Here is a 20687-nt window from a genome sequence, read left to right as displayed (position 1 = left end):
GCTTAAAATTAAGTATGCATACAATTATCCTCATAAAGAGCTCTCTCTTTTTCAGTCCTGTGGGTAATACTGCATTCAGAAATGCTGTTGATGGTAACAATAAAGCATCCAAAAATGACAGAATGCAGATTAATAATTTTTTTTTCCGTAGTCAATGAGTGCTGTTCCATCTCAAATCAAGGTTAAACAAAACTAACTGCAGGCTAATACAAAGGAGTACCCCAAATTCTTATTTTCTTCCATTTTGACTCTAGTATCCTGATTACATTGCTTATTTGGTTCCTTATAAGACCTCCTAGAGACAGAGTAGGTTTACTTCTAGTTTACTATTAACACCAACAAGGCAGCAAAAGAATTGTATTCTTTCCTATTAGAAAATAAAACTTCATTATCACTGTTTTTCACTCCTAAAAATGAACCAAGAGACAGCACTGCTTCAATTTTTGCTCCTTCTGTAGTAGTCAGGTGCCAAGTGACTCATTGCCCCTTTAATCTGTGGGTAAGTATCAATATTCATGAATGTAGCTTCTATTTAATAATTAATTTAAGGACAAATACTGCTTAGCTATGGTAAGTACTTGAACTTCTAATACGCACCAAGGTTAAATACTTGTCAGGAACACCTTCTGTCCTCATATCTCAATTACCTCTCAGAAAATAGAAAGAAAAAGACACTTCAGTCATATCAAAATGTTTTGCCTATAAATTTGTAATACTGAATTTACAATAGACAGATGTCTATATGCTGTACAGCAATGTATATGCATTGTTATACATAACATATGTTATATGGTCTTTTCAACCACAGTAATGGATGTAAGCTGTTGATCAATGTAAATGGCATTAACTTATGTTTTTGTGGACTTTACACATGTTACATAAGTACAGTGAGGACATCTCTGAAAAACATCAGTAAGCAACACCAGAGTGTAATTTAAGTTAGAAGCCAACAGCAGTCTTTGGCCACACTGAAAGTCTCCATCTCCCCAAAAGGTGGGCTTTTAATTTCCAGGTGGCTTCATCACTATTTATGATGGTTTGCTTCTATTTTTTTTTTTTTTTTCTACAAAGGAAGGAAAGTTTTCTATTCCTAGCCTGCTGCGCTATGCCTTCCATTGAGGGATCTGTAATTAGTCTGCATTTCCTGCTGTGGTGCAGGTGAGGATATATTTCTGGAAGTGGCAGCAACATCAGCTTTCATTCAGTCTAATTTTACTCTATTAGGTTTTTTATTCATTAAATGCACCTTGACGATCTCCCACCAGTCAGCTTCCCAAAAGAAAGGAAAGTTTTCCCTAAGTGAACATGCAACTGTCCCTAGACTGCTTTCTTTTTCTGTTTGCACACATTATCAAGAGGTTACATACAAAGTCTTTGCTTGGAAGCTACTGGACAAACTTCAAAGAACTGAGGTGACACACAAGGTCCCTCAAATCCCTGGGCTGGGCATTTTGTGAAGGGATGATCAAAGTCTGTAACCCAGCCAAGATTAAGGGTCTTCATGTTTGAACAAGTGAGCTGTGAAATAAGAGACTGACCACGATGCTTTGCTCAGAGGATGCTCATGGATTGCTTTTGTGGTCACCCACCTCAGGATGTGCTCCTGGCTCCTCATCTCCACAGCAGCAGAGAGCACAGAGATCTCCACCCTTGCCCAGGGTGATGCACCACAGACCAGTCTTTTCCACCGGAATCTCAGAGCCACGTTTTCTACCACAATGCACATTATTTACACAGTTTTCCAACTTCACTAAGCATTGTTGAGGTTGTTTTTGTTACTAAGCCTCAATACTCAAGGATCTAGCATGATATCTGCATTTTAACACGGAGGTTCACCGAGCTGAAAGGGTATCCAGAGGTGCCCTTTTCAGGATTTGTCACTTCACACTAAATCACTTACCCTCAATTATGTTTACCCAGCTATAAAATAGGGGCAATAATACTTATTTTTCCAAGATGATATGAGGCTTATTAATGCTTGTTTAAGTGCTTTGTTATGCTTGAATGGAAAAGGAAATTATTATTATAATTTTAAGTGAAGCTTAATTATAAAACTGTTAACATAAGCGTATTAGAAAAATGAATTCTGAATTGCAAGCCAGCAATTGCTCACTCTTAAAACAGTGTGAGATGATTTTATATGCATCTTGCTATCACTAATCCCCTCTTCTCTAAATCCGACATTTGTTTTCCATATTGCAGCTAAGAAGAGGCAACATGCAAATTAAATTTAGTGTCAAATCAATCAAGAAACAATACCTAGTAACATATTTGGTGATCTGTCATCACTGGAAGCCAAATTAAAAAAAATAAAAATAGACTCCCTACACACCCATTCTGTTTGCTAAAATAAACTACACATATGAGTGTCACTGGTGCAATCTCTAACCTGGAAAATTGGCTAAATTACCTCTCGTTCAAAGGCAGGAAGAGAGTTGGGTATTTTCAGCCTGGAGAAGGGAAGGCTCCCTGGGGCATTCTGTACCTAAAGGGGCTACAAGAAAGTTGGAGCCCTTTGGAGCTGGAGCATGCAACCTTTTTACATGGGTGTATAGTGATAGAACAAGGGGAAATTGCCTTAAATTGAAGAAGGTATGTTTAGATCTCAGGGACAAATTCTTTCTTGTGAGGGTGAGGCACTGGCACAGGCTGCCCACAGAATTTGTGGATGCTCCATCCCTGGAAGACCTAGTATGAACGGGGCCCCTGAGCAACCTGGTCTGATGTAAGGTGTCCCTGCCCATGGCAGGGAAGCTTGGAAGTGGATGATCTTTAAGGTCCCTTATAACCCAAACCATTCTGTGGTTTTATGAAGATGAAGTCGCCAAGTTACCAAGATAACATAAAATTTGTAATAAGATTCTTTCACAAATTTGCAGATCCTAGAGAGCACAGTTCTTCCTTGAATCAAACAACAATATGAAATCCTTTAAATGGCTTGCTTAGAAGACAACTCAGGACTCATAAAACTACATAACACTAAGGATTACACAATCGTTGTACAGAAAGAATTGATCAAAATGATTTGCTTTTACCTGCCATAACGCATTTGTCAAAACAAATATCACTTCACTCCCAAATCTTCTGCAAATGTGTTCTATATGCTTAAACTCTGACACTTCCACAATGTATACAAATAAAGGCAGAACTCTGGGATCATTTCCAGACAATAAACAGAAAGAAAATAAGCTCACTCCATTTCCTCCAACCCTGTCACCAATTTGTACTTCAGAGGCTCACCAGAAGAGACAAATAAATGAAAAAAAAATCTGTTTAGATAAGGCACTGCTCATTTAGCTCATTGATGCTAAATTGAAGTGCCTTTTAAAAAGCTCCTCTAGAGCTGGGGGCATGTACTGTTCCCTGCCCAGAATTGCTATGTCTGGGAATGCAATGGTAGTTTTCCATGGTCACAAAAAGAAAAAGATGCTTCATGCTGGGGAGGGGTGTGTGGGTAGGTTTTGTGTGAAGCAACAACAACAAAAAACAAAGCAAGAAAACAAGAAATCCCCAACAAAACAAAAAGGACCCCAAAATGAACATCCAGTGAAAGCCAAGACTTGAGATGAAGAGAGACATCCAATATCATCCAATGTTGACCAATATTGACCCAAACCAAAGGTCTGCATCAACAAACACAATTTCAGCAGAACTGATCACCAATAGGACTACTTAATCTAAATTAAATTCTGTAAGGTTAAAAAAACAAGTCTTAAAGGAAGCAGCTCTCCAGAATTTCCATTGAAAACTGCCAGCAAGAAAACTGTCAGTAAAATCAAGACATTTCAGTCAGTGACCATTATGTGTGGCTGGACCTTGCCTGGAAGAAGCAGTGCCACCACTGCTCCCTCCCCACTGCAGCACTCCTGGAGCTCACGTGCCACTCCCAACAGCCCCCCAAGCACAAGATGAGAGAGGGAAAATGGAGAACTGAGAGAGCAAATGCACCAAAATGATCTGATAGAACAGCCTATTTGACACCTTCTAGGCAAAGGGAAAATAAGAACAGCTGCAAGAGTAAAGCCTCAGTACTGACAGGCCTCTGATGGACCAGAGAACATGAACAATGTCACAGAGCTACAGCAGACTGCTGCTACTGAAGAGACGAGGAAATCTCAGTTAAGGACTAGCATGTACCTGGTTCTCTCTATGCCTGTACCTTGTCTCCTCCCCTTAATGACATTTCAGCCACAATTAATTCAGAAAGCCACAAGGTTTTCTACTGGTTTGCTGGGTCTTCCCTCCTGCATGCAGCCATGGTGTCCTTAAAAACAACTTCCTATCTTTGAGACAACTTAGCTGAAGGCAAAAGTTTGTCCAATCTGGAGCTACCACCAGTGTCAGACACTTGCTTGTATTTTCCTACTCTTAACTTCATTAACAGATTGAAGTCCTAATTCAGATGAATAATTCAAATGCTGGTAACTAATTGCACTTGTTCCCTCGGCAGATTTTTCCCATGACACTTGCTTGTCCTACCAACCAACCAACTTCAATGACAACGGCTTAATGTCATATTAGCAGCAGGCTTTTTTTGCCCTCTTATGCAAACACCCTTTGCATTGTCCTCCATATTTCTGGGCTGCAAGTTGTGCAAACATAGCACACTTGTCAACTGGACTTATTGAATGTTTAACAAACCCACACTGACTGTGTGAAAGCCTCCTGCAAAAATACTGCAGGATGTCACATACAGCATCCAAACCTGGGCTCCCAGAACAACTGTGTCAAAGTTGCTGTCCTTTGTCCCACACCATCCTCACTTTTTCTTCTCCTTGTTTTATAATCCTTCAGTTACAACACATCTCAACAGCAAGCATGGTACTCTGCAAACAAACACACTTTCCATATGCAAGGACAAATCAATTCATTCACTGACCTAATTTTAATTCTGAAAAGCCAGTTATGATTTACTACATATTCTATTTATTTAAAAAAACAAGACTGGCATGCCAATGCAAATGTGCAATGCTGATGATGCACTTTGCTAGACAATTAAGCCATAACATTCTATAGCACTGAAAATAGCACAAAATACCACATGCACAAAGGAGCCAAGTTCTGCATCCTGAGGAAATAGCTTTGTATTCCATAAATTTACAGCATTTTATATCTTAAAAAAAAAAAAAAATTGCAGTAAACCCCAGAATTGAAGGTTTCCACCCCCAATCACCATTATATGTATTATATGGAAGCCATCGCTAAATGACTGATATTGAATATGGAAAAAAATAACTGAGTATAAAGACTAAGTGCCAAAACAGAAGTGCAATACCATTTTCTGATGGTAAATTTGAGCAATTCAATGGCAACATCTGCTCTTTTTGATAAAGAGGCAGATGTATTTTGGGCCTCACCCTAAGTGAATGAAAATGAATACATCACATACTAAAAAGCAATATTTTACATAAACTCATAATACCAAACCTACAATGAAAATCTTATTTTTTCTGATGACTTACTAGCCTAGCAGAAGCTTTGAGCCCAAATATTTCCTTTTACTATAGGAACAAAGTAATTCTCTGCATGAATTTCGTGTTATCCATCTGCAGAATAACACAGTATTGGAGATGGAATAGTGGCTTAAATCTCTCTTGATACCATGCTTTATTTTCCTGCATGGTAATAAAAAGCAGAAAGTTTTATTAATGTGAAACCATGAAATGTACCAAGAGATACTCTAATACTATTCACCATGAATATAGATTAACATTTTGGGGTTTATGGCTAGTTATATATTCATTAAAGTTACTGTAAACAATATCAGATGGAGGCGAAATAAACATGAAAAAAGCTCTCCGTGGGTTGAGGTATATTCAACATCACAAAGCTCCTCATGTGCTCATTAAGTGCAATGATGTAACAGATATAAATCCAACATAATAACACAGTTAAACATAAGTCTTCCTTTGTTTAAAACTCATTCTGCCTCTATTTTGCTGCATCTATCCCCGTTCTGCCTCTATCTGGCTGCTGAGCCAGTTATCTTTACGTATGCTTGTCCTTCAGAGCAGTGATACACAGTCCTTCCAAACTGCAGCTCATTGCTCCAACACAGAATTTCTGGAGGACAGGAACATTCTTCTCACAGAAAAACAGAAGGCTTTCATAGCACTCTCTCCCTCAGACAACTCTCAGCTCCAAGTGGAAGCTCTCACTAGAACATAAGGATCAAAAATAAATAACATAAATTTGAAGTGTCAAAAGCAAGTGCCTCACACAGGGGAAAAAAATCCGCAAGATAAATCCTGCAGAACACAGGTACACTGATTTTTTGCTGTCTGTTCTCCCTCTTCACTATCCAAAGAAAAGGTGCCCAGTGAAATAACTCAAACAGCCACTGATTTCTGGTCTGGATTTACTGATTGAATAAAGGAACATCCCAAACAAGGAAATCTATTTCCTTTCCAGCATGGCCAATAAAAAGTCTCATCACAATCAAGCTTTTCCAGGTACAGACTTGCTTGTCTGAACTTGCTCTATATGTTTGGGCTGAATTTTTCTTTTAAAGTTGAATTTTTATGGTATTGTTTTGAAGATGCCATGCAACCTTCTTTCAAATTTTTAACATCACATTTACTTACCACCCTGAGCAGTACTAGAAACAAAACCAGCCTCCAGATCTAGCCCAAAATCATGCAGTTGCTCTTCTGGGCATTCCATACAGTGCTACTTTGAGCATCTATTTTGGGAAACATCCACCAAACCTTCTCAAGGACAGTTTCTAACACAGAGACTGCAAAAGATGAAACTACAAAGCAACAAAACTGAAGAAAACTAGACACTGAAAAGAAAACTAAAAACAGGTTGTGGATACAGAGGAGGTACAATGGTTTTGTCAGTAAGGCATAGAAATAAGAAGAACTTGATTCTGGAATCTTGTTTTTACAAGCAGGTTCTAAAGCAAAATACTGGCAATCCTGATGGATGAAATAAAAAGAGCAAGCTTCCTTCTTTACATCCCTCCAAAAGTTCTGAATGAAATCCAAAGCAGAGTTCTGCTGACCTCTGCAAAAAGATCCAGCATGCAGAGAACCATGTTAGCTGTGAAGATGATATGTATTTTTACACAGTGCCTAAATTGCAAAGCAAAAAAGAAGCAGTGTTTATCTAGAGCAGCACAAAATGGAGTAGGTGGTGGGACAGAAGTAGCTCACATCACAAGATCAAAGCAATTGGGCTTTGTAACCCAGCAGGATGGGTAGGAAAATCCTGAGGCTTGGTGACCCCAAAGCCTGTATGAGGCATCAGTGGGGAAGGGAGGATGTGTGCAAGTCTTGTTCAGGCTGCTTAATGAGCACAGCCATTAGGCCACTGCAGGGCTACTGGTTTATCTACTGAGCAAGCTTTTATTTTCTTTCTTTTTGTTTGGAAAGGACCTTTGAAAGGTCATCTAGTCCAGTCCCCTGCAATGAGCAAGGAAATCTTCAACCAGACCAGGTTGCTCAGACCTCAATCCAAACTGATCCTAAATTTTCCCAGAAATAGGGCATCTATCACCCCTAGACAATCTGTTTCAGTATCTGCTCTAAATTGACCCTCGTTCAGCTGAAACCCATTACCCCTTGTCCTGTTGCCCCTACTATAAAGCCCCCACAACTTTCCTAGAAGTCCCTTTTCAGCACCGGAAGGCTCTTCCCTTGGAGCCTTCTTTCTCCAGGCTGAAGCACCAGTATCTCAGCCTTTCCTCAGAGCAGAAGTGCTCCAGCCTTCTGATCTTTTTTTTTTTTTGCCTTCTCTGGGCCTGCCCTGACAGGCCCACGTCCATCATGTACTGAGCTGGGTACAGTACTCCAGGTGAAGTCTCACCTGAGAGGAGTAGGCCTGCTAATTGACCTGATGTGTGCTTGCAGATTATTAAAATTTGATCACTGAGCAGTACAAAGTGCAATATTTCCAGATGTGAGGTCAGAGGTCAAATTCATTTTAGTAATGACCATTACATTGGATTTTGTTGTTGGCAGTCAAATCCTGACAGAAGACTTAGAATACATTAAATGTTGTCCTCTCTTTTATACCTAGAGCCCAATAAAAAACATTGTAACATATGAGGGGCTACAGTTTGATTTAGGGTCTCTAGGGAGTAACTTTATGTGTAATACTTTTTGTTGTTTTAAAAACTGCCCCCATTGCCTTCAGCCTGTTAAAGCAGCATCTACCTCCACCAGAATCAACCTTCATATTGTTTCCATGACCCCACCACGTTCTGCTTGCTTTTACATCTCTGATTTTCAGAGTAAACCTTAACAATGAGATGTAAAGGTGGCCCACAAGCCCACAAAAAATAAACCAGTTCAAAGCCTGAGGGTTTCACTGCAGGCTTTTGAATACTTCAGTTCTGACAACACTGCTTCTTCCCATGTGACAGTTTGAGCTTCATGCTCTGTGTACAGAGCCACACGTGGAACCTCAACCAACAACTGCCACATCTGCCCAAAGAAGCTAAAACCAAGCAGATATCCTTGTCTTTATTTTTCCCAAATTCTTACAGGAAAACCAGAAAATTGCACTACTGGTTTGTGACATTGAGGTCTCAATATATCACCTTCAAAACACTTTATGAAAGGACTTGTAGATCATTGCTGTTTGTAAAACCATGTGGGTATTTTTTTTTTATAATGTTGTGTCACGGAAAACGTCCATGGGATCCTCTTTGCACAGCTTGGCAGATAAAAAAAATTAATTTTAAGTACAGCAGCAAATCAAGCATTCATAATATGCCACAAAAACATTTATCTACGCACTGATGACTGAAATCTGCAGAAAATTAATGCAGGCATTTAAGTAGTATTATGATTCACAATTAAGATATGCCTATCTTTTTCAGGAACGTCTCAGAGAGAATTTTATGTTTCGAGAAAACCAGCATTAAAATGCAATTTCCTTTTTGATTTGCCCTTCAAGTCTCTGTTATGAGAGTTGGAGTAAATTTTTAAACACTGTCTCTGAATTTTTGGTGGTGAATCACATATATAGTGTTCATACTGATTTGAACTAGGTATGAAGTAGTGAAGTTAAAAATTATGATACACAGACATAGCAGTAACCACTTATGCTCAGAGGAACAATTGCATTGAGAATACAGGGACAGGAACATTTGGATATCTGTCATTAGGTTCATTATTTTACCTGGTTCTGATGTGTGACCAAGAAAAAACATCACATCCACTCTGTGAAGCACAGGGTAATTATTTCCACCCTGCCTTCTCTGGAGTGCTCTATTTCAATCCTAACAGCCTATAAATCAAGAAAATCCTCCCATTCAGGGCTCCTTTTATGCAGTGCTGCCAGGCCAGAATGGAGAGCACTGACACCTGCTCCAAGGAAAGCAGCCCCACTAGCTGGATACCTAACTGCAGTTGGATTTTTAAACAAAGGCAGTCAGGAAGCAAATCAAAGTCTCGGTAACCCCAGTTAATGCCAGAAAATAGGCCCTGCCTTCCAAAGTGCCTTCAACCCAAACTATTGTACTACTCTACCTGCTGCACTGGTCTAGATAAAGCAGCTTGGGATAGTAACCATGCAAGCACAAAGCTATACACAAAATAAATTACTCCACAGCCTGCTATTTAAATATTACTTTAGCCATGATTTCATATCTGTTAGGAACAGAACATCTTATCAGAGTACTTTTATAAATTTATAGTATTTTTAAGGCCCCTGCATTTTTACAGTGGGTTCACACAAGAATTTTTTTTCCCCAGAATAGGGGTAATATGTACGCTAAATATCCCTTTTTAAAACAAATAAAATCCCCGAATTTTCAATGCAACCAGAGCTTGATCATCATATTGAATATCTAGAAAAGATCTCACATACTGGGCAGAAAATGGTGAATTAGAAAAGAGAATTTTTAAGACAAAGAAAAAATTACTAGGTCTGAAAAAAGTCAGACTGCCAGAATACAGGAGGACACAACAAGAAAACCATTGGTAATTGCTTATCTTGTTCTTACTTTTCTTCTCCAAATATTTAGCTAATGGCCACTGAGGACAGAAGCCTTTTCTAGATCGATTTTTCCTGTGAGACTACTGGCTGTTCTTATATTCTTACTCTTCTTTAAAGTGATTAAAAACTGTAAGCCTCAGGAACTCCGATTTTTATAAAACTAATCTAGAGCTATTCAACATCCAACAGCCCAGGAATTCCTATTTAATAATTACATCTCCTCAAACTCCTCACTGGTGAATTGCTCCTATTAATTCTACCAGGGATTTGAACACATTAGGAATGCACAAGTACTGCACCGTGCCTGCAGTGTTCCCTTTCCTCCTGCCAACCTTCAGTCTGCATCCAGTGCAGGAAGGATACCAAGTGCTGTACATGAGGCTGTGGATGTACAGTGAGTTGGGATGACCTCTGGATAACCTCACTCTTCTGGACAATCTTGCACCATGCATTTTTCCTTTGTGCTTTCAAACCTGCCTGCCACTCTCCATCCCAACAATGATAGTTAAGAGAGAAGGAACATGACATTAATGTCATACTTGCTGCATTGCACTGATAACGCCCTCCACACCTTTGGCTCCTTTCACTCCCTTTTAGAGCTTGGAAATGACTGCCCAAGAGCTTAAAGCTGCTCACCTAATGCCTGTACAGCAGCTGGCACACTGCAGCCTTGAGCCACCATCCCCTAAATCCTTGTGCAGGGAGCAGGGATGCAGCAGCCGATGCTGCCAGCACTGTGGGTGCTCCTCCCTGCAAGAGCAACACCCTTCACCCACAGCCAGGGCTCCCCAATCCTTCCAGCACACACAGGAGCAGAGGAAAAGCTGGCAGTACTGCATGGTATATCCAGGCTTCTGCTCCTGTTGACAAACTGTGAGAAGGGAAAGCACTTTTGACAAGGACAGGCCACAAAGCAATAGACACAGAGACACAGCACACTGACAAGCCTTGGAGAGGAAGCAGGCAAAACCTTTCTCCCTGTGGTCACAAAATACTTCCGACCACTTTATAAAATATGGGTTTGCATGCCTTGCCCATTAGTAGAGCTGAATTTACTGCTGTCTTGGTCTCTTTTCCACCTTTCTGCTGGCATCATTCCGGGTGTTTTTTGCTATTGATTTGGCATTTCCATTTATTCTTCTGCAGGCTATTAAAATTATTTTAACACAGCTCATAAGAATCACGCTGGAAAACTACTCAAAGGTTCAAAAGATATTTGTCTGACATTCTACTCCCATATTCCACAGCAATAGTCTTGGATATTCTCCATAAGGTTGGAAGAGGAGCCTGCCAAATACTGAACTAGCCTGGCAGGTGGTTCAGAGCTATTTTTTCCACCAGGAACTCACAAAATACAGCAGACACAAATATTTCATGGGATATATTCACAGGTCATGCCTGACACAGGAAAGCATATTAGGCTCATAAATTAAGCTCACTCCTTTTCAGTAAGCTGAGACTGACATGTGGCAGAATAAAAGCATTTGGTCCAGCAGTAATCCAGAGCAAAACTAAACCAGAGATCCCTCAAACACAGACACCAGGTACTTGAATTTTTTTGATAAATTTTATTTTCACTTTTTAAATGTGCAAATAACTTGACCTTTGCTAGGCCAGTTCAACTACTGGGGGAATACAGACATAGATACAACATATGGTATGCCTGTGCCTTTACAAGCATTAGAAATGTAGCAAATATTCACTTTCCAAATAAATAAAAAATATTTTTTTAAGACTATCTGTCCCAAATGTCTTAGACTCATGTTATATGATCTCAAAATTCCAATATGCCACTAGGGAATAATCTTGGTGGGAGGGCGGTACATTTTTGAAGCCTCACTCTTTCACATACTCAAGCTTCAATTTTTTTCAGTAATATAAACAAAAAGCCTACATTTTGCTAAAAGAAAACTCATCGTTTCTCACATGTATGTGATACTTAGCCCAGGGCATTAAAAAACCTCAAATACTGCATGAGTTGACAACACTATATTTCAATATAATTTAATTAAAATACTAATCTTAGGGGCTGTAGGAATAACTAAAGATAAATCAAAGATGGAGGGAGAAGAGATAGGAATCAGAATAAGAGCTACTAGTATAAACCCACATAACATCTGAGTTTAAAGGGCAGTGAAAATACTCTGCAAAACAATAACCTGAGGACACAAAAACAAAATCCATATAAAGGAAAAAAGATAACAACAAAAAAAAAAACCAAAACAAAACCAAAAAAAACCCCAAAAAACAAAAAAGGCAGGAAAATTCCCTTTATGAGCATGTCCAGCGAGCTTTATTGAAATAAAAGGTGATCAAGTGGTTCTATAATCCAAAGTGAAGTCTACAACCCAAAGTGAAGATCCCAGCACTTTCTGGAAAAAATTCAGCCCCCTTGAAAAGTAGAGAAGGTGAGCAGCTGAAGTGTTGAGTCTTAGAGCTCACCTCTGGAAAACCTTTGTTTGCATGTAGCTGATCACATGACAAATAGCTTCTGGAAATAGGCTCAGGCAAGATCCTCCAAGGGGAAACGTGTTGCACATTACATGGCCATCATCAGCAACAGGTAGTAAGTTTTTACATTTATCATATGCAGCAAATTTAATATAAACATGGTTTTCCTATTAGGCAGAGGAGCAGAACACAAGTTTCTCAGACAAAGTGTGCTCTGAGTTCCTCTGATTTTTCCTCATGCACTTAACACCTGTGAGGAACATTAGAGGAACCAACACAATATTCCAAAATACCATGTGACTGTAGTCATAGCAAGATACCAAGCCAAGACACTATAAAATAGTTTTTTTTCAAATGTTTTTTTTCAAGCACTTAAAAAAAGCCCTCAAATTCTTTTATCCCAGGCACTTTGCTTCTCTGCATAGATGTAGCAAAACCTTTCTCTCACGTGGTTTCTTATAAAATTACTAACTCAGCTGTAAAAAACACCTATTGCCCACGGCACAAACATCAGTTTTTTGGTAAACAGAACATCCCAAGTTTTTTCTTTGCTTGATCTTTTCTGTGTTGAATATTGATAGGTACTTTTGTTCTCCAAATGCTTCTTTTCCTGACCTTTTTAAAAAGGTCAGGAACCTTTTTGGCAGTTAATTCAACTTCACTAATTATATGCTAATTTTTGTACATGGTTTCTGATTTTACATACAATTTCTACAGTTGCAAAGCTTGTGTTTTCACCAACAGATATTGCTGAATGCAAAATAAAGCTATATGATCAAGCTGTCTTAATGAGCAATATTAACTGGAGAAAGCCTGCACTGGAGAGAGCATAAACCCCAGATTTCAAACTGCATTTGTTACCCACACTTTTACAGAAATGCATACCTAATTCCTATACAGATAGAACTTTAAATCCATGCTAAAGGGTTGTATTAAATGCCTGAAGATACCTACAGATGTTTTTTGTAGCCTCACAACACTATTTTACAGTCTTTAATTTCTGTTAAGCATATTTAATTAATTTTGCCTATTAATGCTGTGTCATCTGAGAGGAAACTTCTCAAGCAACTCTCTCCCTATGACATCTCTGCGTTCTTTTGACACATTTCATATGCCGATTCTGAAAACCTGGTATTTGCACTGATTACCCACCCTAAAATCTAAATTGGAAAGAACAGAGCTGGGGGAGGTGACTTAGATGTGCATTGAACTCAGAAAGGAATCTGAACAGAGCCATTGGTAAATGCCTGAAATACCACACAGCAGATATCAATAGCTGCAACATTAAGATAAAGACATCTTGGTGACCTGGGGGACAAATGATCAAGTCATACTGCTCGTAGACAGCAGTATCAATGTGTTCCAAAATTAGCACTACTAAATGCAAAATCACCAGGAGTGGGGATTAGCATCAGTCAGCTTCTTAAGAACTATTTTTCTACTTACACAGCAATTTAATAATGTTAATGGTGAGAGGAACTGAGCTGCCATGACTATCAGCTAATTGCATTAACATGTACAAAACACCATAAAAATTTCATGCAACATCTGTTTAGCAACCATTCATCATGGACATGTTAACAAAATCCATTATTTGCACCACTCCATCAACTACCAGAAATCATACATATTTTGCTGTTGCCAGCTTATTTAAAGTTCTTATTATCTACAACTAGCAGGTTATCTGTAGGCTCTAAAACACAGAATTAAAGCAAAATAATATTAATTTTGTAAAAAATATGGTTTCAGGCTTCATTGTAAATGCAAAAGCCACCCAGACCCATTCATATGCAAAAGGCTCAGTATTACAGTTTCTAAAGCCCAGACATTAAGCCAAGATGAAGGCTGTTGTGTTAACCAGAATTACCTCAGGACAATGGGCCCTAAAAGCCATAAGAAGTTAAAAATATCATAGTAGTAAAAAAAAAAGAGGTTATTAATTTCTACATAAATGTACTGCTTCCATTGGATGTCCACCAGTCAAGGATGAGAGCATCCAGACTGTGCCTCCTCATGCCACAAATCACTGTTCATGTCCAGGGTACATCTTCTCCCCTTGGGAAACACTCTATATTCCACCAGAACACAAATTCTGTGAGTGGCACTCTAGCAGGCACTGCTTTCTGCTACCCATCTCACTTCAAAGCAGTCAGATACATTTAACTGACACCTGTTTAAATCTTTTTCATCAGCTTCATCAAGGCTGAAAGTGTCACCAGAGCATTCATTCCATCACCCTTGGTGGGTCCTTTCATCACCCTACATGACACATCTACAAGTAAGAGTTCTATCTCCCTACAGAAACATTTCAGTGACTTGGAGCTAGACCTTACTGGAGAAACACTTGCAGTTTTTGACAACAACTCTATTGAGATTACATGAGAAATCTGAAAACAATTCCTCATCTCCCAAAGGTACACCAAAACCATCCTAAAGAAACTGTCAGAACCAAAATTACTTATTATGTATGACATATGGATTGAAATTATTAGCAGACTTAAGACAGTTAAAGCTACAAAGAATTTTTAAAAAGACTATTTGACATTGTTCTCACTATTTTCCTGTCCAAGAATAAAGAGATATATGACAAAATGTCTGTGATGACTCTCCTCAGACTTCTTCAGTCATGTCAAAGAGAAACAAAAAAAACCTTTCCTCTCCCCCCACACCAAATCTAAGAGATGGAAAACATTAGTTACAAAAATCAGTCCAAAATTGTGGATTTTGTGGTAGTGAAACAGATTTTGCCATTTTAAATAGCGCTCAGAACACTGCATGTGTAGGGTCTTTTTTAAAATTATTTTGCTATATTAACACTTCCTCTGAAACCACATTCTGAATGTGCTCCATCTGATAACTGTGCAATGCAGAAATTATACACTTGGAAAACTCATTATAAGATGATAGCATTATGTTAATGTGTACTAAAAATTGCTACAAGTTGTAACTTCAATTTTCCCTGCCTCCCCCCTCCAAAAAGAAAAAAAAAAAAAGAGAAGGTAAAAAAAATCAGCATGCACTTCTGCATTAAGCATCTTTTGGCTTTTTTTTTTTTTTGCCAAGAAGTATGACTTAATAAGATAATACATTGTTGACTCACCACAGCATGTGCTATGTCTCATCTATAGGAAATAGTTCAAAGGCATCAACTTCATGCATGGGTTGCCATAGCTGATATTTGAGTCTGGCCTGCTGTTGGTACAGGTTTCTAATACTAGCCCTAAGCACAAAAAAGAGAAAGAAATATTTGGGGTTTATTTTTCAAGTCCGATTGACACAGAAAATTTCAGAAAACTAAACTAACCTGGAATATCAATATCTGCACATTATATAACAAAGAATTTAGATTTTCCTCTGATAATACCATAATGCATCCCATTCAGGCAGTATCTGTACCATAAATTTCCTTTCTTCCACACAAAGAAAAAAGGCAGGAGACAGAAAATAATGCAGAATGTTAAGTGCTGTTTAAATGGGAGAAGTGTGTCACAGCTATTCTCCCACCAGTAAAAAAGAACAGGAAAAAAAAATCAAGGCCTTAGTGCTCAAGAGCACATGTTCAAGACTGTTCCGATTGAAACAGATGGTACTAAAAAAAAAAAAAAAAAACATAAAACTGATCTAAAATAATTATTTTTGTTTCTATACTATCTATCTTTCTCAGGCCAGATCATCAATTTTTTCTTTGGAAAGAGGAAGCGCAGAAATTTCACCTATTACAAATTGAGATATGGACACAGTCACCTGCCACCAATACTTGGGGATGGAAATTAAATTTGACTTGTGACATTATTAACAGCTTGAAAAATTGTGTGATATGGATACATATAGGCATCAGGAAAGGCCTGTGAATTAATGCTGTTTATCAAATAAGCATCCTCTTAAAAACAAAGCATGTGACAAAAAAGTTTAACTGACAAAGCACATGCAGGCAAGAAACCTACAGACAACCTCAAGAACTGTAGGAAAAAGCAAATGCTGTGGTATTAAGATAGTGAATAAGAGAAGTAAAAATCAAACATGGTGTTCTGGAACCTAACCAGTGAACAAAATGAAGTGATTACTTTTAAGTATAAGGTTTGATCTGTACCCCAACATGCTTTCAAGTACCTGAGAACTAAAACTTTGTACTAAGAACAGCAAATGAAAAATCCTCATGAGAAAACAACTCCTTAACCAAAAAGAGCCCAACTCAGGCTCCTGAAATCCCACCCTCAAATTACAGTTCCTAATTTGTTGGGCTATTGATCTGTTAGTGTAGAATCCTGATGAAGCAGCTATTGACTTGACTGGAAGGCTCTTCTGGACCTCCAACTTTTACTGAATATTACCTCATAAAAGTCCTGAGAGAGTCCAACAGACTCCAAGATGGGTGTTAGATCAGGTCCTAACACATCCCAAATTTCCCATGTCACTGCTGTGATGTGAGCAAGGGGCTGCACTCACAGGGCCATCAACATGGTCTTGCTCTTAGATGGGAGAAAAACCCAGAACCTGCCTGAAAACACAACAGTGGCTTTGCCTTTTTCTTGATGTAAAAAGACACTGCCCTGTGCCCCAGGCATAGTCAGGAAGATCCTAGGGTACAATAAAGCCCATGAATTCACATCCTTTGTGTCGAAACGAAACTGAGAACATGCCACCATCACTAGTGAGTTCACACACTGAAACTTCTACCTGAAATCTCACTGTATAATAAACCAATAAGACGAGAACATTTTGGGATTTGAATTCCCTGCCTTTCTCTTCTAACAGCTAGCCAAGACTAACTCTAAAGCTTGCTAACAAAGCTACAGCTATCAGGCTAAAACACAGCAGAGCAGCTCAAGAAGAGTTGTGTGACTTTCATAAACAGTGGAGAGGGGACCAGGAAATTCCATCCCATTCCCTCTACTGCTTTTGATTTCTACTTTAATCACTGGTGGTCCTTTCATGAGGGTTCATTTTCCTTGCAAGTAGCCTTCAAAACAGTAAGTGTCCAAGAATCATAGAAAAGGAGTATACACGCACATACACTGACTATATATATTATATATATATACTGAATATATACATGTTATATATTCAGTATATATATAATATTTAATATAGTATATATATTAGTGTGTATATATATCCATATATATATTATATATAATATATACATATTCAGTATTGTAGGTTCAATGAAGCCTCTCTCCTTTACTCCTGATGACATAACAGAGCAGCAAGTATGGTGATTCTGCAATCACTAGGCTTTCAGGACATCATTTCTAGTACTGCTATTAATGTAAGCTCCAAAAGTAATCACTGGAGTGGGAGGGGCTATGAGTATAAAATGCTTGTGACAAAACCCTCAAAAATGACAAAAAACCCAAAAATTTACTAGGATTTGAAAATTTATCAACAAGCCGGTGATATTTTTTGTAATTTGGAATTGTGCAAGGAACTGGGTAGTATCTACTGAACAACAGTTTAAGAGATTGCCAGTTTTAAAGCTGGAGGCCTTTCCCTAAATGCAGCTTTTCTCTCTTCCAAGTCTTAAGAAAATTATGATGCTGTCTGCAAAAGCAATGCTAAAATCACCCTCCTTTGGGCCTGCTTTAGCCCTCCTTTAAATTGGATGAATTTTGCAATGAACTGTAAACTACAATGAACTTCATGACCTTCTCCTATACCATGGCAGTGAAATTTTGATAACTCTCTCTTTGCATTCCCAAGCCAGATTTGGTACTGTAATACTGTTTGAAGGTGTATTGATCCAGTACTGTTAAATCACTAAAAAACAGCTGCAAACATGCCAGCCACTGACAGCAGGGAAAAAAGCCCCAAACCTACAAGAAAACACTCATCCCTGTCATCTGCTTATAGAAACCTGTGTGTGCACTGAAGGAGCTTTTTAACAATGAGAAGGACATTTTCCAAGGAGGCAGACAGGCAGCTAAGTTAACTTATTTTTCATGGTAAATGATTTCTGTCCTTATCCTATTTAGGAACATCCTTGTAATCTTAACCCTCCTCAACAAAACCATAATTACAACAGGACCCTGAAAAATTACGCATACTCTGAAACAGCAGGAGAGAGCTATGAGCAAGACTGCAGTTTATTGAGAGTCAGGGAAAAAGAATATTGTTTAATGGCTGAGGTCAAATCACCTTTGTCGTTCACATCCGCATCCCTGTAAGACAAAGTCATTAGCTAAGCCAACTGAAAGGGTATTCCTGTGCCACCATTCCTAGCAGGAAGAGAGCAGACAGCCAGAGGATCACAGAAGAAAATATTGCTCCAGTGCTCCTGACCAGTGATTACACAGCATTGTACTGAAAGAAGGCTAAAACAGGGGGGGTTTGGTGCACCCCATTTTCCCCAAGGCCCGGGGAAAGAAGATAGGTTACACAGGGGCAAAGACAAACAGCCCTGTGCCATACCTGCACCAGCCTGTTCTGTCTTTACCCTTCTCTTTTGCTAAAGCTGGGCTTGCAGGACAACCTCTGTGTCCTCCATCAAGCTGATTTCAGACTCCTCTGATTAGTTACAATACACTTATTTGCATGTTCCTCCCAATACATTTCTACTCTGTGCCATAATTTCCCTCAAAATTTGTATTTCCACATAGTGTCAGTTTGCCCCTGTAGAAGTCTCTGATAAAACTTACAGTGAACATATCAGAGGAGGGGAAAGTTGCACTGAGATATCAGGAAGCTCTGCAGCAAAAGGAGCCCATGTAAACAAGCTGACAATCCCCCAGCACACGAATGCTGTGAAACATGCCCATCATGGTTCACTGGGAGCACAGCCTGCTTATTAAACAATGCTGTAACAATTAATTATCCAAGGCAAATTTCTGTTATTTCTAATAATGTCATTTCTGCTGTAAAAAACAAAACCAACATTTCATCCTGTAGCAGTAGCTTTTTCTGCCAGAGGATCTCCCTGCAAAGCAACATTGATTTCACTGCAGCATCTACAGATTGTTAATTCTCTTTTGCAAAATAACTGGCCCATAGATTGCTGTAAACACTTCTCCTGAAAGCTCTGTGGTTCTGTTAAACCCAGTGGGCTGAGTTGTTCACTTGAATGCAAGCAATGTGGAAGAGTGATGATTAAAGGCTACTTTCTTAAAAGCAACCCCCACCCCCACATCCAACAAGGTCTGTCAAACATTTCCACATACACACTTTCTTTTGGCATTCAATCACTCTGCAAAAGGCCAAGACTTCTGTCCTCTGAATCTTCCAGCTCCCTGTCCTCTCTTTATTTTTCCACATTGAAATTTTCCACAGTTGTTTATGGATGGATTACCATACACCCCTCACAACACCCTCATCTTCCTCCTGAGCCGCAAGCCAAGGCACCTCCTTCCCCCCAAAGCCCGCGGGCAGCGTTAGAGGCGATGAGGCAGAGTAAACCCCGGTGTTTACAGGAGCCAGCTGGTGAAGCAGCAGCAGCACCACAGTGCCATGCCCGGCGTGCCCCTGCCCCGCTCCACTGTCACCCACAGCGCCCAACACCAACGCTGGTACCCACCCGCACAGACAGGAAAATGATGCTCCTCCGGCCACAAAATGGACAGGTGCAGCCTCCTTGCTTCGCTTAGCTGTTCACTTCATTAACCTCTCTCTCTCCCCCTCTCCCCTGCTTTAATATTTTTTTTTCCTCCTCAAGCAGCAATCAATATTCATCACCCCACCCTGCGAAAGCAGTTAGTCAAAGAATATTAGCATCCGCCACCTACCATTCCTTGCTCGCCAGCTATTCTCCTCGTCCAGAAACCTTTTCCCCAAACTGCGACTTTAGGTGGTATTTTAAAATCACATTCCAAACAGTGCCGAGGAAAAAAAATGGGCTATTTATAACAATAGAGAGGGGGGAAAAAAAAAGGAAAAAAAAGGAAAAGAAAAAAAAAAATGGGCAGTTGGTTTCAAGGGAAATCACCGTTTTCCTTTAAAGAACTGAATAAAAGCCTGGGGAAGAGGGTAGAAGAGAACAGAAAAAGGGGAGGCAAAATGTCTGATAATAATGAAATAAAAGGGGAGGGGGGGAAGAGTGGCTTGCTGAATCACGCTCTTTCACTGCCTGGAAACCATTGTGCAGCGTGATGCTGGCTGTACCATTGTGGAACCTACCAGAGGAGACAGGCAGAGAGCTTGGGGAATGGGGCTGCTATGGCAACTGAAAGGAGCACACATGACGTCAAAGCACACAGAGGTCTCGCAGGGGGAGGGAGAGAAAAATCTAATCTGCAGCCACAGCCACGGTATCTCCTGGAGAATCAGGGGATAGAGCAGCCTGCAAAGGGAAGCTGAGC

At 39.4% G+C, this 20687-nt stretch overlaps 1 protein-coding gene across 3 annotated transcripts in view; it reads right to left on the bottom strand.

Annotated features, from left to right (window-relative positions):
- MAPK10 (mitogen-activated protein kinase 10) overlaps positions 1 to 20469 on the bottom strand; it is a 146121-nt gene extending 125652 nt beyond the window's left edge. For all 3 annotated transcript variants that reach the window (XM_058802999.1, XM_058803000.1, XM_058802998.1), the window contains exon 1: positions 20115 to 20469. The gene's annotated coding sequence lies outside the window, so the exon portion shown is untranslated. The remainder of the gene's footprint in view (positions 1 to 20114) is intronic.
- Between the last annotated feature and the right edge of the window lie 218 nt (positions 20470 to 20687).

The sequence above is a fragment of the Ammospiza caudacuta genome, chromosome 4 (genome assembly GCF_027887145.1).
Source record: "Ammospiza caudacuta isolate bAmmCau1 chromosome 4, bAmmCau1.pri, whole genome shotgun sequence".
NCBI lineage: Eukaryota > Metazoa > Chordata > Aves > Passeriformes > Passerellidae > Ammospiza > Ammospiza caudacuta.
Note: the sequence above shows the minus strand (reverse complement) of the source record. Positions and strands in the feature narration are given on the sequence as shown.